Source organism: Gossypium hirsutum, chromosome A11 (assembly GCF_007990345.1).
Source record: "Gossypium hirsutum isolate 1008001.06 chromosome A11, Gossypium_hirsutum_v2.1, whole genome shotgun sequence".
Classification (NCBI taxonomy): Eukaryota; Viridiplantae; Streptophyta; class Magnoliopsida; order Malvales; family Malvaceae; genus Gossypium; species Gossypium hirsutum.
The window spans coordinates 26771771-26796844 of NC_053434.1; the positions used below are offsets into that span (position 1 = coordinate 26771771).

The window sequence follows — 25074 nt, forward strand, 5'->3', positions numbered from 1 at the left end:
TCGTTGATTTATCATGGTGGTTTGAGGAGTTCATACTCCTCGTTCCTGCTGTCAATTTTAAAATAAGGTTTTAAACGGGTGTTGTTTACCTTAAAAGTGCCAAGCTTGGGATGACTCACCTCCACTGTACCGAATGGAAAAATACTAAGTACCGTAATAGGGATTTCCTCATTTGGTGTGGTAGTGACAATGTGAGGATCAATGGCATCTAGTAAGATTGTATCACCGACCTGAAGTTGATTAGGAGAGGTATCGGGCTTGTGTTTGCGTAGTTTCGGTTTATCATATGTTCTCGGTTTGTGTTCTCGCCATTCGTCTAGCTCATCTATCCGTAGTCTTCGTTCTTCATGGACGTCTTTGTTCTCTTTATGATAGTAGCAGACTGTCTCTGTTGTCTTGGTTCGAGGAAGTTCTTGCAAGGACGATTGAATATTAGTTTTATCATTGACAGGTTTTATAGCATTAGCTTGAGTCTTAGAGGTTTTGACTGAGTCGCGTGCTTGGAGTGTTACTGCATCGTTACCTGCACGAAGTGTTAGCTCTCTTGTGCCTACATTAATAATGGTTCTGGCAGTTGCTAAAAATGGTCGTCCTAAAATTAAAGGTACCTCGTTATCCTCATCCATATCTAAGACAACGAAGTCTACTGGGTAAATAAATTTATCAATTTTAACGAGAACGTCTTCAATAATTCCTTTAGGAAATCTAACTATTTTGTCAGCCATCCTAGTCTGTTTGGGTTTACCGAGACCTAGTATTTTAAACATTTTATATGGCATAACATTTATACTTGCCCCTAGATCAGCTAAAGCATTATTCACAGATAGACTACCAATTAAATAAGGAATTGTAAAACTCCCTGGATCTTTCAATTTGTTAGGTAGCTCATTCTTTAGAATAGCTGAGCAGACTGCATTGAGTTCCACATGTGATGTAGCGTCTAATTTCCTTTTATTGCTCAGAAGTTCCTTTAAGAATTTTGCTGAGTTGGGCACCTGCGAAAGAACTTCAATAAAGGGTATGTTAATATGTAATTTCTTTAAGAGTTTGACAAACTTACAGAATTGTTCTTCTGTTCTGTCTTTCGTCATCGCTTTAGGGTATGGCACACGAGGTTCATGATTCGTACTTACCTGTTTGGGATCATTATTGTTTACCTTTTCTCGTCCTTTGTTCATCGTGTTGTCTTGCTGTAATTCTGGTTTAGGTGCAATGAATCCTTCCTTATCTTGAGTGCTAATTGCATTCAGATGTTCCCTCGGATTAGGTTCAGTATTACTTGGTAGGCTACCTTGTGGTCGTTCGGAGATTAATTTGGACAGTTGGCCTATCTGAGTTTCGAGTCCTTGGATCGATGCTTATTGATTCTTAAGTGCTGTCTCGGTATTTTGGAAACGGGTTTCTGACACCGAGATGAATTTGGAAAGCATCTCTTCAAGGTTTGGTTTTTTCTCTTGTTGATAAGGTGGCTGTTGAAAACCTTGAGGATTTTGTGGCTTTTGATTTCCTTGACCTCCCCATGAAAAATTTGGGTTGTTCCTCCAACCTGCATTATAAGTATTACTGTATGGGTTATTTTGAGATCTAAAGTTATTGTTACCCATATAGTTGACTTGTTCCTCTTCAGTTGTAGGATTGAAGGATTGGTATTCTGTATGTACACCTCCTCCGCTTGAGTCACACCTCATTACTAGATGTACCTGCGTAGAACCAAGTAAACCGTCAATCTTTTTATTGAGAAGTTCTGCCTGATTAGAAAGCATGGTGACTGAATCGATGTCATAGATGCCGGCTATTTTCGTTGGCTTTGTCCTCATAGCTTGCCACTGATAGTTGTTCAGTGACATCTCTTCTATGAATTCATAGGCATCTTCCGGTGTTTTATTGTTGATGGTTTCGCTAGCAGCTGCGTCAATCATTTGTCTCTTCGAGGGATTCACACCATTGTAGAACGTTTGAACTTACAGCCAAAGCGGTAACCCATGGTGAGGGCACCTTCTCAGTAAGTTCTTGTATCTCTCCCATGCATCGTAAAGTGTTTCTAAATCCATTTGCACAAAAGAAGAGATATCATTACGCAATTTAGCTGTTTTAGCCGGCGAAAAATTAGTAAAAATTTCTCGATCATTTGTTCCTAAGTAGTGATAGACCCTCGTGTTAACGAGTTCAACCACTGTTTAGCTTTGTTTCTCAGTCAAAAGGGAAATAACCGAAGACGAATGACATCATCAGAAACGCCATTGATTTTGAATGTATCGCAAAATTCCAGGAAACTTGCTAAGTGAGCGTTGGGATCTTCATCCTGCAAACCATCAAACTGAACAAACTGCTATATCATCTGAATAGTGTTAGGTTTTAGTTCGAAATTATTCGCAACAATAGCAGGTCTCACTATACTAGACTCAGTTCCTGTTAAAGAAGGTTTAGCATAATCATACATAGTACGTGGAGCAGGATTTTGATTAGCTGCAATTGTAGGAGGCAGCTGATTGCCTTAGTTTTCAGCCATCTCGTTGGTTGGGGTTTGAGTATCGTCTTCTCGCTCATTCTCCGTGTATCGTAAGCTACGTCTTATTTCTCTTTGATTTTTGCGAATTGTACAATTGATTTCTTCTTCAAAAAGTAATGGTCCTGACGGGTTTCTTCTAGTCATAAACTATAAAAACTTGCCAAGAGAGAGAAAAAATAAATTAATAAATAATAAAATAAAATTGCAAGAAAAATAAATGACTAAAGTAATAAAAATTTAGTGTTCCTAATATTTCAGTTCCCCAGCAATGGCGCCAAAAACTTGATCACGTGATTTGTAACAAGTAATAAATATTTATAATGAAGATCAAACCTAGACTAACTATTATCACGACGAAAAGGCAAGCGCACCTATCGAACAATAGTATAGTAATGGCAAGACCGGGATATCGTACCTAAGGGAACCAAAAGTACTAGTAATAACTATCTTTTTATTATCTAGCTTAAGAATAAAAGGGTTTGTTTTAATTAACTAATTATTTAAACTAAGAACGCACAGAGAAAAGAATTGGGGAATTGCTTTTGGGAAAATCGATTGACTTGAGACAATACCTAAGGAAAAATCCACCTAGACTTTACTTATTATTCTGGCTCCGAATCGGATGATTTATTCATTCAACTTGTTCCGTAGAGATCCCTAAGTTATGTTATTATCCTTATTCAGGACTAATAACGTCTAATCCCTAGATTGAATAACAGAGACTTTTCTCTAATTAACACTCTAGGGTTGCATTAACTCGATCTATGGATCCCCTTATTAGGTTTCACCCTAATCCGGCAAAATCTTGTCACTCTATTTCTAGGCGCGCAATCAACTCCGTTTAATTATGACAAATGTACTCTTAGACAGGGTCTATTCTTCCTCTGAATAAGAGCGTGTCTTGAATCAGTATCCTGGGATATCAAAACAAGAATTAAGAACACATAATTAAGAACAAGTTAAATATTTATCATACGATTCAAAAAATAATAACAAGATTCGTCTTAGGTTTCATTCCCCTTAGGTATTTAGGGGTTTAGTTCATAACTAAATAAGAAAACATAACTAAATAAGAAAACATCTCCGAAGAATAAAGAATACAAAACATAAAGAAAACCGAAAACTCCTGAAGGGAAATTGAGGAGAGATCTTCAGTCTTGATGATGAATCCGGCTTCTGAGATGGATCAATCGACTTCCTTGGGGTAATTCCTTACCCCCCTTCTCCGTCTCCCATTTTCTCCTCATCTAATTCGTATTTATAAGCTTTGGAATGCCTAGAAACCCTCCAAAGTTGCCTTTTCCAAATTGGACTTAACTTGGGCTCAACAGGGACATGCCCGTGTGCCACGGCCGTGTGACGTGATTGCCAAGCCGTGTTCGATCCGTTAAATTGCACACGGCCGTGTGGGTCAATAGCCAGGCCGTGTGAATTGTGAAAGCCTTGGTTGACACCCTCGAAAGACATGGGAGTGTGAGCTGCCCGTGTGGCAAGGCTTAGCCCGTGTCATCTTCTCGATTTGGTCCGTTTTGTCCCTTTTTGGTTCGTTTTTGGCTCTTTTTGACTCTTGGTGCTCTCCTGAGTAAAAAACATGAAATTAAAACATTAGGAGCATCGAATTCACCAATTCTAATGAGAAATCATCTATAAAATGCATTAAACATGAGGTAAAAATATGTATAATTTACGGTTAATTAACAAGTTAAATATTTATCATACGATTCAGAAAATAATAACAAGATTCGTCTTAGGTTTCATTCCCCGTAGGTATTTTGGGGTTTTAGTTCATAACTAAATAAGAAAACATCTCAAAAGAATAAAGAATACAAAACATAAGAAAATCCAAAACTCCTGAAGGGAAATTGAGGAGAGATCTTCAGTCTTGATGATGAATCCGGCTTTTGAAATGGATTAATCGGCTTCCTTGGAGTAATTCCTTACTCCCTCTTCTCCGCTTCCCTTTTTCTCCTCTTCTAGGGTGTATTTATAGGCTTTGGAATGCCTAAAACTGAAATTATCACAATTATCACAAATTAGCCCAAGAACACTTGTGCCGAATTCTATATGGTCCCTAAATAGTCCACTTTTATCATTTTATCACGAGAATTTCATGATATTTTACAATTTAAACAACTTAGTCTGAAACTTTAAAATTACCTAAAATCACTTTATAAAATAATTCTATTTAATAACCAAACTTAATAATTTACCATTAAACTTCAAAAACACATCAAACTCATCAATGACACTTTTCAAAACATTTAACAATTTTACGAATTAAACCCCCGAGTTAGCTAGATAAAACTAAAACGATCACAAAAACATAAAAATCATTAGAAACGGGCAAAATTTTACATTCCATGCATAACACTAAGCTTGGCCGAAAATTTTTGTTTCTTAACAATGGTGAGTCGATTTTTTTTGTACCCGTGAAGAAGATGATGATTATTAGGCTTTTATTTTTGTTTAAATTTTATTTAATTATTAAATTACAACTTTAACCTTTTAAAGTTAATAAAATTTCATGAAATATCTCACCTAAACCATCCACTATCAATATAAATGGTATATTTACCATATAAGTCCATATATTCATGATTATATAGCTATTTAACACCTTCAGCTAATAGAAACTAACTTTTGTAGCTTTTACTATTTAGTCCTTTTTACTTAATTAACTATCTAAACGATAAAATTTTCTAACAAAAATTTAATGCGACATTGTAATAATTCTGTAACTAATAAATAAATAATAAACTACTGACTCATTGGCAGGAATCGTGCTCTCGAAACTATTATTTTAGACACCATTGAAAATGAGCAGTTACAGTTTTAATTCACTAGTCACCGTTGATCATTCTAAAACATAAAGACTGCCAATCTTTTTACCTTTCATCAAAACGAGAGCCCCATGAGATACATTAATGTTGTTTGACTTGATGTTAATTCTACAATCCTTCGAGTCCAAAATTCCCAAGAAGATGAAAATTTTCTTTAAGTCAAGCACATGCCTAACATCAGACAGTATCCTAATTGTCTCATCGTGCATCTTGATCTGAACAGTACCAATACTAGTTACCTTAATAGGTGAACCATTCCCTATGTGCACAACTCCACATTCAATTGAATTGTATGTGGAGAACTAATCCCTGTTGGGATACATGTAGAAAGAACACTCCGAATCTGAGATCCACTCAGAAGTAAGCTCGGAGTTTTCACTTGTTAACACCAAAAAGAAATCATCACTATAATACCCCTAACCCATATCTGTCGTCGTAATAGGGTTATAGAGCATTACTAGAATATACAAATCAATTTCAAATATTTTCATATCATTTAACATTCATATCAGAAAACAATCATATACAATCATAACATTCCTTATATGAGCCCTCGAGACCCAAATTATGCATTAGAAACAAGTCGAGACTAAATCGGTACTTAGAGAATTTTACCCAAATTTTAATTTTTTTCCAAAATGCTGGGAACACACTCCTGTGTGGCCAGGCCGTGTGGCTCACACGGCCAAGAGACACATTCATATCTTAGGCGTGTGGCCATCAAATTAGGGTACACGGTCGTATCCCAGCCCGTGTCCATGCCCGTGTAACTCTCTGACTTGAAACACACGGTCAAGTCACACGCCCGTTTGCTAGGCTATGTGAGTAATTTAATTTGCATAAAATAGGTGTAAGGTCACACGGCCAAGCCACACGTCCGTATGCTAGGCCGTGTGAGTAATTTAATTTGCATAAAATAGGTGCAGGGTCACATGGCCAAGCCACACACTGTATGCTAGGCTGTGTGGATAATTTTAAGCATGTTGTTTCTAAATTTTTAAGATGCAGGGGACACACAGACAATTCACACGCCAATGTGCATGGCTGAGATACATGCCCGTGTTTCTGTCTGTGTGGACGAAAATAGACTATTTTCCAAGCCATATTTATCACCCAAGTTGTCTTCCACCTACATCAACACTTTGATACATTCACAAGGCAATACCAATCATTCAAATCAAACCAAAATCAAGCCTTAGACAAGTCATTTTATCACATATATCTTAGCATTCCCATTTACCATGATGATCAAAACACATATTTGCTTACTTATACTAAACATACTATTTTAATCTTTTCATCAACATGCTTATAAACTAGCTATTATTCAACCATACCAAACACATATCAAGCATAATAAAATCACATATATATATATTTGCATCAAAATATATTCAACATAAGCTATACTATTGGCAAATCACAACCAAACACATTTGTGCCATCATTTGGCTAAACTTAGCCTATACATGCTATTATACCAAAAAGAAATATTGCTATTTATACTGAAACGAGCTAAAGGACAGTGTGATGTTGCTCCGACTAGCTTCCAACCTTTATGAGCTTTTGGTTTACTATAAAACAAAGAAAATAAAATAGAGTAAGCATTTAATGCTTAATAAGTTCGTATAAAAAAATTTTACTTACCATTCATTTTCATTAAAATGAACATGCAAAATACATTTAAGCAATTAGGCTAATAACCTAAACACACCACTTCACCAAACATGTTAATCAATCATTTCACATGGATATCAAGAATTGATAATGATCTCATCAATATTAAATTTCCTTGTATTCCGTGTATATATAAGTAACGATTCATTTTAATTCATTTATTTTCTCATATCAGGATTTTGCCCGTTGAATCATTTAAAATATCGATGGATACCCGAGTAGTACACACGAAATGTACAAATCTAAAATCCGTCAATTCATATTCAAAAATGCTCATATGAGTACATAAACGAGAAACTCTTTCGAGCCATATAACAGGAAGCTTATGCGAACCATGTAACAAGAAGCTTATACGAGCCATGTAACGCGAAGCTCTTTGGAGCCATATAACAGGAAGCTCATGTAAGCCATGTAACGGGAAGCTCTGGAGAGCCATTATCGGGAAGCTCATACGAGCCAATGTCGGGAAGGTTCAAGCATGCTAATATCGAGAAGCTCTGGAGAGCCATTAACAGGAAGCTCACAAAGAGCCTTTAATCGGGAAGCTCACGAAGAGCCATATATCGGGATCCTCGTAAGAGCTACGGTGTGTCTACATCACATGCAGGAGCATAACCAATTGGGATACTCTAAAAAGCTATTAACAGGAAGCTCGCAAGAACCATATAACGAAAAGTTCATGAGAGCTAATAATGGGACGCTCTTTCGAGCTGTGGTGTGTCCGCAACACATGTAGGATCACAACCAATTTAGGAACCTTATATCTATCGAATTTCATTTATTCAAACGGGACTTAATACTTGTCGATCATCGTCGGATATGTAATTATTTTCATACATAAAAATTACTCAATTCACATACACAACATTCAATTCAAATATATAAATATACAATTTAGTTACACAAACTTACCTCGACAATGTTCGTGTACGTAAAATCTACTAATCCGACACTTTTTTCTTTTCCACGATCTAACTCCGTATTTGGTCTATCCAGATCTATATGAATAAATTTATCATTAATTTATTTCAATTCATATTCAATCCAATCCAATTCACATATTAGGAAACATTACCATTTTCCCCTATACTTTTGATTAATTACGATTTCATCTTTAGGATCGGAAAATGAAATTCATGCAATTTAATCTTTATTCCAACCCTAACCGATTTTCATATATCACACTAGCAGCCCATGTATTTCAATAAATTTAAAATTTTTCCATGAACTTTACATCTTTTGAATTTAGTCCCTAAATCATAATTTCATCAAAATTCACTTTACAAAAGTTGTTTATCTATCAACAACCTTTCATTTTCTACCATAAAACTTCATAATTCATGCATACACATCCATGGAAAAACCCTATTACTTTGATAACTTTACAAATCAATCCCCGAGATAACTAGATTAAACTATTATGACCTCGGAAATATGAAAATTATTAAAAAAGGGACAAGAAAACTTACCTAATTAAGCCAAATAAGTTTGCTATCTCCAAACTCTTCTAACTAGGGTTTCCATGTATTTAATTTAGGAAATATGATAAAAAATGATGATATTTTCTTTACTTAATCATTTATCATCTTTTATTATTTTTACTTTCCAATTTAGTCCTTTTCTTTATTTAATTTTCCTATGATGAATTATCATACTTATATACTAACTCCTCTTAATGGTCTATTTTCCATATAATGACCTTCAATTTTGAATTCCATAGATATTTTGATACTTATAGCTACTAGAACTCATCTTTTGCATTCTATGCAATTTGGTCCTTTTATCAATTAAACATGTAATCAGTAAAATTTTCTTAAAAAAATTTTTATACGACATTCCTATCATACGGTAAACCATAAAATAATATTAAAATAAAATTTCTTTGAAACTCAGATTTGTGATCCCGAAACCACTATTCCGGTTTTACTAAAAATGGGTTGTTACAATCAGCCTTGTCATTGGCCAAATTAGAACCAACTAAATCTTCCTCGTTAATCTCAGCAACCATTTTAGTTCACAGTTTGTAACAATTTGCCTTAATGTGACCTAACGTCTTACAATAGCGACATCTCTTGTCTCGCTTCCTTGATGCTACCAAAATTAAGGCTTGCCTATTTGACTTACTATCCGAACCAAACTCATTGTCAAGTTTGTATTTACTCAATAGATTACCCCTCACATCCTCGAATGAGAGATTATCTCTACCATAAATTAGGGTCTCTCTGAAAGACTTGTATGAAGGGGTAAAGAGCATAATAATAGCATAACCTGATCTTCATCGTCAATCTAAATCTCAACATTTTTTAAATCATTCAAAAGAGTAAAAATTGAATGATGTGACCTTTAAGGTGCTCACTTTTGTCCATGCGGAACGTGTATAGACGTTGTTTCAATACTAATCGGTTAGCTAGAGACTTAATTGCATAGAGGGTTTCTAATCTATTCTATAAGGTGAATGTCGGTTTCTCCATCAAAACCTCTTGCAGCACAATATTTGTTAGACATAATTGAATCATAAATAGAGCCTTTTTATCTAACCTATCCCATTCTGATTTATCCATGTCTACAGGCTTCTTCTCTATAAAGACCTTCTCAAGATCGCTTTAGATCAAAATTATCGTCATCTGAACTTGCCACAAATTGAAATTTATAATGTCACCGAGCTTATCAATATCAAACCTTCTTGTTGCCATCTCTAAAGGAGTTAATTGTGTAAATTGAATTAGCTCTGATACTAGTTTGTTGGGGATAAACCCAGTTAAACAATGAACAAGTAAAATAATGAATAAATTGAAAAGATCAAATACAAATATTTTACGTGAAAAACTCCCTTTGAAAAGGATAAAAATCCACAGAAAAAGATAATTTCACTAAAATGACAAAAACGCAAAGTACAAAAGATGGGGATAAAACTAAATCCTAAAACTTGAAATAAGAACCCTCAAAACGTAAATACAAAATTCTCTGAAAGCTTGTAAAAGATAATACTTAAATATGTAATGAGTTATTTTTCTAGAGTGGAAAAAGAGCCTATTTATAGGCTAAATTTGTCGGTCAAATAAAATTAAAATAATCTACACTAATTAGAGTTTAAGTGAGAAACTAATATTGAAATAACCTATACTAATTAGAGTTTAAGTGAGAAACTAAATATAGAATTTACCTGGGAGAAAAAAAATTTGAAAAATGTGAGGTAAAATTCTACATAATTATCTATTAATTATTAAAAGTTTACTTAATTGTTGATTAATTTTTTCTTTGTACTCAAATCTTATCATTTAGCTAGTTTGGTAGGCATCTTTCGAAAGATATTAATTTAGCACGCCAAAATAATAATAACTTAATTTAATTGAAAAAAAAGGAATACTAATGAATTTTTTTTGTTGCTAAATGTTAATAGGTTTGGATTTGATAAGTATTACAGAGTAGTTGATAAACGCCAAATTATACATATCTACACCCCAAATACTTGGCATATTTATGGATATTTATTACTAGATTTGTGGATTTTGGTGCTCTTAATCTGGCTATTTCATGTTTTGTACTCAGGAGAGCACCAAGAGTCGAAAGGAGCCAAAAACGAGCTAAAAAAGGACAAAAACGGACCAAATTGAGAAGATGACATGGTCTAAGCCTTGCCACACGGGCATCTCACACGCCTGTGGCCTTTGGGGGTATCGACCAAGGTTTTCACGATTCACACGGCCTGGCTATTGAGCCCACACGGCCGTGTGCAATTCAACGAATCGAATATGGCCTGGTAATCACGTCACACGGCCGTGGCACACGGGCGTGTTCCTTTTTCAAAGAGTTGTATTTTACATGGAAAATGGTACTTAGGGAGGAAGAAAGCCAATCCAAAGCCTATATAAACACCCTAAGTGTGACCTAGAAGGGGGCCACTTTTTCCAGAACTTTTCTGGAAGACAGAACCACACGCCAAGAATTACTTGAAGGAAGCCAGACGATCCATCTCAAAAGCCGGAGCTACTCCAAGACTAAAGATCTCTCTTAGAATTCCTTCAGGGTTTTAGAGTTTTCTTTATGTTTTGTTATTTTCATACTTTTGAGATGCACTCTTATTTTATTATGAACTAAACCCCTTAGATACCTAAGGGGGATAAAACCTATGATGACTCTTGTTATTATTATCTGAACTATATGATAAATACTTGATTTGTTCTTAATTATGTGTTCTTAATGCTTGAGTTAATATTCCGGGTATTAATTCATCATTTGATGTGCTTATACAGAGGAAGAATAGACCCTGCCTAAGAGTAGATTTGGAATAATCAAGCGGAGTTGATCGAACGCCTAGAAATAGTGTAACAGCCCCGTACCTGAGACCATCACCGGAGTCGAGCACGAGGTGTTAACGAACTTAATTCATAATTAAACAGCTCAAACAATTTATTTTTAAAATTTCCAGACAAGCTGGCTAACTGCGTCACAGTCGCTTAAAAATTTATATCTCGAGTTCCAAAACTCAAAATTAATATCCGTAAATTTTTCCTAAAACTAGACTCATATATCTACCTACTAATTGTTTTTTGAAATTTTTTGTTGGGCCAATTAGTACAGTTTATTAGTTAAAGTCTTCCCTATTTCAGGGTTCAGCTACTCTGACCCCTATGCAATACGAATCAAATTTCATTTTGTACAGAAACACAATGACTATACCGTTTATTTCACTTAAAAATAGACTCAATAAGGAATCCATACATATAAATTGTGAGTCCTAATTATTTTTAAACAAATTATGGTGAATTTCTAAAGTCAGAATAGGGAATCCAAAAATTGCTCTGACCCTATTTCACAAAAACGTAAATATCTCATAAAATACAAATCTTTTACCTATTTTGTTTCTTCCACATGAAAATAGATTCATTAATCTTCAATTAAATATTTTATTCATCATCTAATTCTGTCTCTACTATTTTTAGTGATTTTTCAAACTCACATCACTGCTGCTGTGTGATTCTATTTTATAGCCAATTTCACCATTTTATGGATTTCATAGATTAGTTAGCACATAAAGCATACGTGTTATCAAATATAATCTCGATTAGTCACTCCAATAGCTAATCATTCTCAAACATTTCCGTGTCATCCATGAGCTATATCATAAGATTATATACACAAAAGGATTATAATGCTATACATGCCATATTCCTAAAATATGCAAGCCACCATACCGAGATGGTCCGTTGATAGTGTGAGCGTGCCTCCAACCTTCCTGATCTCCAAACTGGCTTGTCAAAACTACAAGGAATGGAAGGGAAGGAGTAAGCATAAATGCTTAGTAAGTTCACATGCAAATAACAAATAACTTAACAAAGTAATTATACCAACCAACATTAGCATAATATCACCAAAACATATATCACATTTCTATTCATCATTCATCGTCTTACTACATTATTGTTGTCGTATCAAGTCTCAACTCGAGGGTTAAGTACATACCTATCCAAAGTGCCCATTCCATAACACTTACCAATACGTCACTTGCATCTTGAGTATTCTTCCATTTCACTAGAATTTTACCCGTTGAACACATCAGAATATAACTCGGATACATGGAAAGTTTGCACATAAGTGCTACATATGTAGCCAAGCTACCATGTAACCCGCCCATAAGTGAACTATGTAGCCAAGCTACCATGTAACCCGCCCATAAGTGAACTCGAACTCAACTCAACGAGCTCGGATGCCTAGTTACATCTCACAAACTCGGACTCAATTCAACGAGTTCGGACGTTCGCATCCATAAGTGAACTCGGACTCAACTCAATGAGTTCGGATTCCCAAATATCCGAATCTATTCCTAAGGTTCAATGGGACTTTCCTCATTCGTACTCCTTCACCATTCTCCTTGGAATACCCATGACGATACTTCGGTAGTCTTTCACATTTTTCACATAATTCATAAAATTTTTGCATGTTGTCCAACAATGACCACAAAGCATAGAATTGAATGATAACAATCATAATATCGTATAAATAGCATTAAATGATTTAAAATAACGGTTATATTACAATATTTACATTTAAACTTACCTCGTATTCGAAAATGGTCATTTTTACCATTTTGTCCACAACTTGGTATTTTGCCGATTTTAGCCTGAATTTTGATTTTCCTTACTCTATCATTTCAAATATAGCCTAATTAGGACTCATATTATTCAAATCAACCCAAAATCATATATTGGAAAAATTACAATTTTGCCCCTAAACTTTCACATATTTACACTTTTGCCCCAAATCTCGTAAATTAAACTTCATCCTATTTTCTTATGTTTTATGATATGATGATCATTTTTCCCTTCTACAGCAACATTCAATTCTCACTCTAACATGTACTTATGAAAATTAGGTATTTTTACCGATTATGTCATTTTAGTTGTTTTTACGTAAAATCACTTAGCAAAAGTTGTTTAACACAATATCAAGCTTCATATTCTACCATAAAACATCAAAATTCATGCATATCATTCATGGGTAAATTTTTAAATATAAACCCTAGCTCAAAATATTGGTAGAAAGAGGTAAACCGAGCTATGAGGATTTCAAAAATGTAAAGAACATTAAAAACGGGCATAGAAATCACTTACAATCAAGGCTTAAAAGTGTTGAAACCCTAGCTATGGTGGAGAGCAAAATTTGGCAGCAACTTATGGAGAAGATGATAATTTTTGTGTTATTTTTCCCATTTTATTTCATTTAATATAAAAATGACCAAAATGACCTTCCTTATTAAACTTTCAAAAATTCCATCGATGTCCAATTTTTGTCCATAAATTTAGAAATTGGTCAAATTTCTATTTAAGACCTCCTAATTAATATTTCAAAGCAATTTCATACTAGAAACTTCTAGAATGCAAATTTTGTAACTTATTCAATTTAGTCCCTAACTTCAAATTAAGCACTTTATGCATAAAATTTCTTCACGAAATTTTCACACAATCATGAAATCATATCATAGACATCAAAATAATCATAAAATAACTATTTATATCTCAGATTTGTGGTCCCAAAACCACTATTCCGATTAGGCCCTAATTCGGGATATCACAAATAGGGTTACGAGATTTTAACGGATTAGAGTGAAACCTAATAAGGGGATTCATAGATTGAGTTAATGCAACCCTAGAGTGTTAATTAGAGAAAATTCTCGGTTATTCAATCTAGGGATTAGACGTTATTAGTCTTGAATAGGGATAATAACTTAACTTAGGGATCTCTACGGAACAAGTCAAGTGAATAAATCATCTGGTTCAGAGTCAGATAACAAGTGAAATCTAGGTGGATTCCTCCTTGAGTGTCGTCTTTATCAATTGCTTTTCTTCAAGTCTTTTTCCAAATCTTCTCTTTGCTTTAATTAAATGAGTTAATTAGTTTAAATAATTAGTTAATTAAAACAAACCCTTTTATTCTAAGGCTAGATAATAAAAAGATAGTTATTACTAGTACTTTTGGTTCCCTTGGGTACGATATCCGGTCTTGCCATTACTATACTATTGTTCGATAGGTGTGCTTGCCTTTTCGTCGTGATAATAGTTAGTTTAGGTTTGATCTTCATTATAAATATTTATTACTTATTACGAATCACGCGATCAATAGTGCTTATGAACTTGAATATTTTAGAATTTTAATTTTAAAAATATGGTAAATTGAGTAGTAAAATAGTATTAAATTTTATATATTTAAAATATATATTATATTGAATCTCAATTAATTTATCCATAATTTATCAATTTCATTCTTATTTTTCACATAATAAATAAATTTAGAATTCAAATTATGAGTTTATGCTTCCAGATTTAAGTTTGGTGAATATATTTTAGAATTATATATAAAATTAATTATTTACTAACATATTTTAATTGAATTTCTTTTTTCTTTTTTGAAATAATTTACTAGGTATTATTATTAAAACACCAAACATACTACAACCCAATAAAAGGCAAAAAATAGGCCCAATTATATGACCCAACCTAACGACAAGGCAGGAGATGCTCTAGAAGCCTCCAAAATATAATAGGTACAATTAATATTAGCACAACTCTTGAAATCAAAAACAGAAAAAGCTTCCAATTTTAATTGCTTCTCTTTTCAAAGGTTCAAGAATTTTTTTATCTGTTTCCTCCATCTCTTTAGATCCCCTATCTCTCCAATTTGCATGACAGATTACTCATCTATTAGACCGGCAAGCTGTGCAATTGTTCTTTCTCGACCTCCTCTTCTGCAAAAATAGGTACTCCTCTGCTCGTATTCCACTGTTCCTTTCGTCTCAAACCCTCTATCGCAAGTAGATGAGCCACTCCATTTTTTGATCGTTCCCCGCATTTGAACTTGCATATTTGAAAACTCTTACTATGCCCTTGATAGTCTTTTATGTAGGCATGGATTTCCAATTTGTCAGTATCCCTCCGTTGTGCTTTTTTGATGACAAACAAGGCATCACCTTTTATCTCCATGGTAGTGAAATCCAAATTTAGTCTTATTTGAAGACCTTGAATACAAGTCAGAACATCTGCTGCAAAAATCGAAGGTATGGTTTCATCGAGAACAGTTCTTGTAACAACACAAAGTTTACGAGTATTAGAAAAATTAAATTTTTAGGTCATTATTTCTGCAAAATAAATTCGTAATTATTTATGAGAAATATTTACGAAGCTAGTAGTGTAGTTAATTAGACTTTGGTTAAGTGAATTAGCTTGAATTAAAGCTAATTTAGTGAAAGGACTAGATTGAATATAGTATAAAAGTTTAATTATAGATTAAAGAAAAGTCAAAGGACTAAATTAGTAAATAAACCTTAAGTGACAAATGTGTTGTAAAAATTAATTACATGTGTATAAAGTATAATACATACATGTGTAGTATAAATATATGTTTACTTATATTATAAGTAAATAATAATAATTACTAAAATATAATAATATAATATAATAGTTAAAATAAATAAATAAAATAAAAAGAAATAAAATAAAGAAAAAGGAAAGAAAGAAGGACGAAGCAGAACTGGGAAAGAAAGAAAGAAAAAGGGAAATAAAAAGAAAGGAAAAATAGGGTGTTTAGGATTGAAGCTTAATTGGTAAGTCAATTTAGTCCATTTTCTTGTAATTTTGATGTTTTTGGAATCCTAGAACAAAGCTCTACTTGAATTATGTAGAAATTTAGGAAGTTAGTGAATTTTTAGATGTTAACTAGATTGAATATATATATGAACTATGAGATAAAATGATAGAAATTCATGTTAGAAGTGGGAAAAAGGATTGAATTGTAAAAAGAGATATAAGTTTTGTTATAATAGGGACTAAATTGACTAAATTGTAGAATTAGTGTTTTATGAAGGAAGTTAAATGTTAAAACTTGTTAAAGATGGGTTAGAATGAAAATATGAGATTGGTTTTGAAGAAAAAGAATTAGCTATGGCTTAAGGAATAAATTGGAATTTTTGTAAAAGTCACATGGAAAATACAAGAATGTGTTATTAAATGATATGTATTGATGATTTTAAATGTTAATTTTTTTGGTAGCTAACATAGCACCAGAAATGTCATCAAAGAAGGGAAAAAAGAAAGTGAGCGAAGATAACGAATAAACTCGAGAATTACGGTTTGTATTTCTATAAACTGAGCTTTTAATTTAAAAGTTGTATGTATTGCTTTATCCTGTATGGTAAGTAAATTAAAGGTAAGTATTGTTAAATTTGAAATGTATTAACTGTTATACGAAAATTTGAAAGTGAAAACCCTATTAACAGTGTCGAGCTAGTCAGATATAGTTGGCATGCCATAGGATTGGAAGTGTTCAGGGATATTCCGAATTTGTGTCGATGAGGCACTATAAGTTTCAATTACTGTTACTCTTCCAGATTCGTTCCGATGAGGTATTCTGTGTACCGCTATTGCTACTGCTACTGTTACTTTTACTGTTACGGTGTATTCTGGCTTTGGCCGATGAAACACTGTATACTATCCTGGTGTGTGGGTTGGATCCGTGTATCCGTCCAAGTTCGAGTTATGTTAATAGGGGTAAATTACTGCACTGAAGATTGAATGATAATGACTGAACTGAATATCTTACTGGTTTCGATTCTAATGATAAATGTTACGGGCATGTGAGACACACAGGTTGTACACGGGCATGTTGATAGACCGTGTGTCCCTTACATCCTTAAATATATAGTCAGGATAGAACACGGGCAAAAGACACGGCTGTGTGTCTTGGTCGTGTGAGGGACACGGGTTTCAAGTATGGTCGTGTGTCAAAATCGTGTGAAAATGGCTTAAAAATGGTGAAAAATCAGTTTACCACACGGCCTAGCCACATGGGCGTGTGTCCAGGCCGTGTGCCCCTTTAATGCTTAAGAAACTGCAAGTCAGAATTGCCCACGGGCTGGCTACACAGCCATGGGAGCCACACGGGCATGTGCCCCTAACTTTCAAGAATTTTTTTTTAAAAGTTTCCAAAGTTACCGGTTTAGTTCCAAAGCATTTCTAAAGCATGTAATGGACCCCGTAGGCCCATATTAGGGACTTTATGGTGAAATTTCAAAAGTTTTGATTTGGAAAGCAAATTTATGACTTGGTTTTGTATAAATGCTAGTGTATAAGTTAGGTAATGCCTCATAACCCTATTCCAGTGACGGATACTGTAACACCCCCAACCCTTATCCATTGCTGGAATAAGGTACGAGGCATTACCGGAGTTTACTAAACATTTTCAGATAATTTTGAATCATTTATTATTCATATTTTGAAAATAACCACAACGTTTCTCTATTGGGCCCTCGAAGCCCCAAACATACATTAAAAACCAACCGAAATTAAATCGGGATCATAAAAAATTTTTGCAAAATCTTAAATTATATTTTCATCTAAGTACTTACCATTTCAATGCTCCTTATAATTAAACATGTTACCATTCAATCAATAGCTTGGCACTTGTCTAAGCATCATACAACAACATTGTTAGTATACTTGCACATACTTTATATAAATTCAACAATGATATACCTATTTTCTCAACATATCACACTTAAGTTCAATAATAGTCTCAACTTACATAATTTCCTTATATCAACATATCAAAGATAATTATATATGTACATGTCACAAAATATATTATTCTCTTACGATTTCTTCATAAGCATATATCATTCATTTCGTTATATCAATATTTCATGCGTCATCATTTCCTTATATCTTATGTATATTTACTTTGGTAATAGTTTGTATTAAACTTAACATAAATTAAATTCCATGTATCTATACTTATTTTATTTATCTATCTTCTTAATTATTTCATACAACTATTTTGTACATATATTTCCATATGACCAATTCCTGTAAGCATTTCACACAACCTTTTTGTACAACCAATTCATATAACTATTTGTCATCTGGTACATATTACCTGAATATTAGTTGTTCAACAGATATCTTGGCGTCTCTCTTCCACGGTCTTATTTATCTTTGACATGATGCCATAGTGTCTTTCAACTATGGTCTTACTCATTTTCTGTCATGTTGCCATGGTATCTTTCAACCACGGTCTTATTCATTTCATGTCACGCTGCCATGGTATCTTTCAACCATGGCTTACACATTTCATATCAGGTTGCCATGGTATCTTTTAACCATGGTCTTACACATTTCATATCAGAGAGTACACTCCCGAGAACCTCATCCTTACAGTGGGATTACCAGTCCAAGCTAAATCCTCTGTAATATAAACTCATAGAGTATTGTCGGGATTACCAGTCCAGGCTAAATCCCCTACAACGACAATTACTGTAATGAGCTTGGATCTGAATTACCAGTCCAGGCTAAATTCAAACCCTAATTCGGATTACCCATCTGGGCTAAATCCATTTTCCACATATTCTTCGGGAGGGCTATATCAGGATAGGATCACCCGTCCGGGCTAGATCCTTTTTACCGCCAATTCTTTTTCAAAGATCCATCAAAATTTCCTTTCATTCAACCGGGATTTCTTCCCATTTTATCAAATATATCAATGTTTCATCAATTTTCATACAATGAACATTCAAATCATATTCATATCAATAACATATATTTCAAGCATTAAAGAATATAATTCAAGTTACATAAACTTATCTAGCGAAATTGTAGAAATATCAAGATTTAGGGACATTTTGGTAATTTACCATTTTCTCAATTTTCACCCGATATTAAATTGAAAATTTCATTCAATTTATTAATTTAGATAATAAAACAATTCATTCCCTTCAATTTGATCATTTTGACATTTTTACAAAATTGCCCCTGAAGTTTTACTTTTATTCAATTTAGTCCTTAAGCCTAAAACATGCAAATTAGCCATGCTAGCTGGATATTCATATATATTTTTCCTCCTCCTCCTCTCCATTCCACATCCTTAATGTATATAACACACTTGTAAGTAACATCATCTATAATTTTTATTATTTACTTTTATGAATATTCAAGCTGTTCATCCGTGTCATAGTCACTAAATTATTTATATCTGGAGCTCTAGAACTCAAAATTAAGATCCTCTAATTTTTCCTGAAACTAGACTTATATATATTATTACCATAAAATTTTCAGAATTTTTTATTTAGTCAATAAGTACAGTTTATTCTTTAAAGTTACCCCTATTCTGCTGTCTGACAGTTGTGACCCTTCTTCACTAAAAATTAATTATCTTCTCGTACAGAATTCGAATGATGTTCTCGTTTATTTATATTGAAACTAGATTCATTAAATATTCTAAACATATAAATTTAAGCCCATAATTATGTTTATCCAATTTTTTATGATTTTTCAAAGTCAGAACAGGGGAACCCGAAATCATTCTAATGTTGTCTCACAAAATTTATTATATCTCATGATTTACAAATCTATTGCTTACACCGTTTCTTCTATGAGAAACTAGACTCAATAAGATTTAATTTCATATTTTGTTCATCTTCTAATTCGATTTATACAATTTATGGTGATTTTTCAAAGTTAGTCTACTGCTGCTGTCCAATATTGTTTTAGTGCAAGTTGTTTATTACCATTTTTCCCTTAAGATTTAATAAATAACAATTTCGTCCCCACTCAATTAGCCTCTCAATTGAGCTGATTTTTCTCAATTAACACTTTATTCTATCACTTTAAACTACTTTACAACTTTTGGAAATCATAATTTCAGCACTAGACTTTAATTCCAACATTTTCACAATTATGTCCTAAAATCAATTTCCATTAATTTTACTAGCTTAATTCATACTCTATTTCTATTCAAGTTCCATCCCAACTCAAATTTAACTCCTAAATTTTCAGCTTATTTAACTAGTTTCAAAATTTCCTCAAAGTAGCCCTTCAACATAAAACTTATGAATTACTTTACAATTCAATCCTTATTTCATTTTTAACTTGAATTTCTATCAATTTAACCCTTATTTCATCATTTTACTCAACATGAACAGTATCTAAAAATCGAATATCTTTTCAAAATATCAACTTAATTTCATCAAAATCTTGTCCAAAGCTTCTAAAATATCAAAATTAAGTAAAAAGGGCTCAATTGACTTACCTATTAAACTTCCAAGCTTCACACCTTTGATTTCCCTTTTTTCTTTCTTTTCTCTTTTTCTTTCTTTCCTTCCCCTGCTTTCTGTTTCGTTTGCTTTGTTTCTTTATTTCTCTCCTCTATTTCTTTTTTCCTTTTTTATTTTCCCTTTTTTATATATACACATGTATTTATACTTGAATAATAGGTATTATTTATTTATTCATGCGTATATTATTAGTACATTTGTATCCATTTATAACCATACATTTGTCATTATTTAATATATTTATCATATAAAATCTTATAATATAATTATTTAATTAATAAATATCTATTTAATATCTAATACATGTATTACAAATGTATGTATTTTTATCCATACACTTGTATATTTTATTTACTATACATTTGTCTTTATATTAATTTGTTTATCATATAAATATCTTATAATATAATTATAATAAATTAATTTAATATCACTTATTACTAATATATATATTAATTAAAATCTAAGTAAAAATCTTAGATTTTTATTTTATATGCTGCCTCACTTATGCTAAATGGCATAATTCCATTTTGGTCCTTTTTATTTTTTTAATCTATAATTAAATTTTCACACTTTATTCAATTTAATCCTTTTATCCAATTATCCTTAATTAAACTAAATTCACTTAATTAAACTCTAATTAACCACTCTAAACTTTTTAAATATTTTTGATAAATATTTACGGATCTTTTTTTTAGTAACGAAGACTTGAAAATACACTTTTCTGATAACCGCAAAATTTGGGTTATTACAGATACGGGTTAGGGGTGTTACAGTTCTAGAACCTAGGATTCTTCCATTTGCACCTCGAATCACTAACCTTGAACATGACATCTTATTTGTTGTTTTGTAAGCTGCATCAAAGTTGATTTTGAAAAAGGGATTATCTGGTGGCTTCCATCTCGCATTCCCCATACACTTAACATGTAATACTATTTCCAGACCATCTAGTTCTATGATATACGCTTTAACAAAATGCACAATTCCTAGTGCAGTCTTTCGTTGTCTTTCATGTACCCATTTATTCTTGTTGGTCCATATCGCCTAAATTGCGCTGAAAAATAGACGATATTGACCAAAGGAATTATTTTCAAAGAACCAGGTAACGCAATCTAGAAAACCTAGATTTTCAATTGAGCTAGGCCATCACATTGTAATTGTTACCAAATCTTCTTGATCACAGGGTAATCTCTAAAAGCATCCTCTAAAGTCTCCGCTAAATTTGCACTTTTAGGACAAACAATTTCATTTGATAACCGCTTGTAATATAAATTACATAGAGTAGGGATATAATTCTTCGAGTATCTCTTGAATGTAATTTTCAATTAGGTAGGAGGTTGTAGGCGCCATAATTTTTTGTAAAACTGCTAGTATGTTGTCTGTTAAAGTAGATGGTTTGGGTCCATTGATTGTTGTAAAAGTAATTTGCAAGCGTTGCGGACAAAATAGTCACCAGAGGCCTCTACTTTCCACAGCTGAAAATCCTCACGTGCAACCCTCGCCAAAGGAATTCTTAAAATTCTTTTAGCATCAATCAAGAAAAGGTATTATGAATTAGCCCTTCATTCCACTGCCTTGAATCCCTTTCAATTAAATCTGCCACCATCATTGAATTTGGGATACGATCACTCATTTGTACTTTGTAATTAATAGAGCCTGGAACCCAAGCAGTCTACGTAACTAAGATTTTAGTACTTGTTCCCACTCGCCAACACATTCCATGTTGGAGAATTCCTTTTGAAGCCAAAATACCTTGCCAAGTATATGAAGGTATACTCCCTAATCATGCATTGACAAAACCAATTTCAGGATAGTATTTAGCTTTTAATGTACAAGCTAACAAAGAATTCGGATAATTAGTTACCCGCCATCCTTGTTTCGTAAGTAATGAAATATTAAATTTTGCTAAACACCGAAACCTTAGACCACCATTTTCCTTTAAATCGAAAAGTTTTCTCCATTCACACCAATGAATACCTCTTTTTCCATGCCCCTTTTGCCACCAGAACTTCACAATTATGCCTTCCATTTCATTACAAAGAGAGCTCGAAAGTAAAAAAAAAAAAAGCCATCATGTAAGTCGGAGTGGGCCTGTAAACTTGATTTTATAAAAATTTCTTTACCTCATTGAGATAGAAACCCGGTGCTCCAACTATCAATTTTACATTTCATTCGATCCTTGAGTAGTTGAAAGGCCTTTTTATTCCCCCTACCAACCAAATTAGGAACCCCAAATACTTTTTTCAGGTTTGTAGAAACACAGACATGTAAGATTTACGCTATTGCTTGTTTAGCCTGCTCAAATGTATTCAAACTATAGAAAATAGTTGATTTTTCATAATTTACACATTGACCCGAAACTTCCTTATACTCTTAGAATAGTCGTTTAAGGACATTCGTTCCCTTATTTAAAGCCTCCCTGAAAATAATACAACCATCAACAAACAAGATATATGAAATTTTTGGTCCCTATCTGTTCACTTTGACACTTCCCAACTCTCCTTCCTTTTTGGACAATTTCATTAAAGAAGACAAACCTTCACTGCAAATCATAAATAGATAAGGGCTTAATGGTTCCTCTTGTCTTAGCCTTTTTGTGGGGAATAATTTTTGTCCTTCTTTTTCGTTAATCATAATGAAGTACGAAACCGAGTTGATACACTTCATAATAAAATTCACCCAAACTCTATCAAAACCCATCTTCAACATCATTTGTTGTTAAAAACCCCATTCAACTCGATCGTAGGCTTTGTTCATATCAATTTCAAGGCGAAAGAGTCTTTTCCCCCACTTCTTTTTTGCTTAAAGGAGTGTAAGACTTCAAAAGCAAAAAAAAAAATTATTAGTTATCATACGCCCTAGGACAAAAGCACTTTAGGCCTCGTCAGTGCAATAATATAAAACTTGATTGAATTAATTCGTGACAGTTTTATAAATAATTTTATATAGAATAGTGCAAAAACTTATAGGCCTAAAATTATTCATGTTCAATGGTTGATCAATTTTAGGAAAAGCACAAAATTAGTACCACTAAACTGTTCCATATTTGTACCTCTATTTAGAACTCCCAGGTAGAAGTCGCTTACATCTCTTCCAACAATATTCTAAAATTTCTAGAAAAATAGTAATGGGAATCCGTCAGAACAAGTAGCTTTTGTTGGACCCCATTGATTTTAATGTCGAAACCACTTCATCATCTGCATAATTAGCCAATAGTATCTGATCCATTTATGCTATTATACAAGTATCCACTCTTGACAGAATGTGTTCCATATTTCCCACTCCTTTTGATGCAAAAATATTAGTAAAGTATTTGCGTGCAAATTCTTCCACTTCGGTTTCTGACGTGGCTACATTACCCGCTTCATCCACCAGCTTCCGGATACGATTTGAATGTCTTCTTTGGGATGCAAAACTGTGAAAGAATTTAGTGTTTCTGTCTTCCATTTTCAACCAATTTGTCTTGGCTCTTTGCTCCCAATAAGCTTCTTCCTTCTCAATCTCCATATTAAGATGGATTTTCATATCGATTATCTCAGCCAATGTATCATCATCCTTAGAAAGTTCCAGCAACCGACCCAACTTGTCTTGCAAGCCTTTAGAAATTTTGATTTGCTTGCTTTTTATACCCTTTGCCCCATCTTTTTAGCCTAGTTGAAAGCATTTCAAGTTTCTCTAGAACCAAACTAGAATTCAACTCCAAAATATGCCTTTCTTCCTCTTCATAAGATTCTTCTAAGACCTATTACGATTCAAAATTAAAATTTTTTCGGCTTTTCTGTTGACCCCCTTGATCAATTTTGATTAGAAGAGGATAGTGATCAGGAAAAGAATGATGTAAGTGGTTGATTAAGAAATCCGGGAACATATCAAACCACTCAACATTAGCTACCTATATCAAGTCGTTCTCAAATATTAGTTTCAAGAAGGTTACCTTTTTCCCAAGTGAATCAAGGTCTAGAATACCCCGCATCTATTAGTCGTCAATCATCAAGCGTTCTCCGAAAACATTCCATCCGTCTATTATCTCTTGGAAATCTACCAGATTTCTCGAAAGAATACAAAATTTTATTAAAATCTCTATATACAAGCTATGGCAAGTCTTGATTTCGACTTAAACTTCGTAATAAATTCCATCATTCCCCTCTGAAGTGCACATCCGGGATACCATAGAATCTGGTTAATCTCCATTTACTATCATTGTCATTCATCAAAATTTTAGCATCAATGTGATTCTGATAATAACTTCGCAGTTGGACCAAATCATTTCCGTTCCAATCTAAACTAAGCCAACCTCTCATTCCATTTACTGAAATAATAATTCCATTAGAAAATCCACATCGCTTTCAGACCCTCTCCATTCGAGCACTATTTATCTTAGTCTCCATTAAAAAGATAATTTGGTGATTGTAGATCTTTAGCATGTGTTGAAATCTTCAAATCGCTTGCAT

The 25074-nt window shown here is 33.2% G+C and overlaps 1 long non-coding RNA gene and 1 other non-coding gene across 3 annotated transcripts; both read left to right on the forward strand.

The window, feature by feature from the left end:
• The first annotated feature begins 1977 nt into the window (after nucleotides 1-1977).
• Nucleotides 1978-2084, forward strand: LOC121210665 (small nucleolar RNA R71). The gene has a single exon (XR_005905779.1). It is a non-coding gene; the product is annotated as a small nucleolar RNA R71 (small nucleolar RNA).
• Nucleotides 2085-15091: 13007 nt separating this feature from the next.
• On the forward strand, nucleotides 15092-17110 carry LOC121209881 (uncharacterized). Of its 2 annotated transcripts, none has more exons than XR_005905036.1 (3): nucleotides 15092-15280; nucleotides 15415-15577; nucleotides 16569-17110. It is a non-coding gene; the product is annotated as an uncharacterized lncRNA (long non-coding RNA). The 2 variants fall into 2 exon arrangements; XR_005905037.1 differs by having other exon boundaries at nucleotides 15427-15577.
• The last annotated feature ends 7964 nt before the right edge of the window (nucleotides 17111-25074 follow it).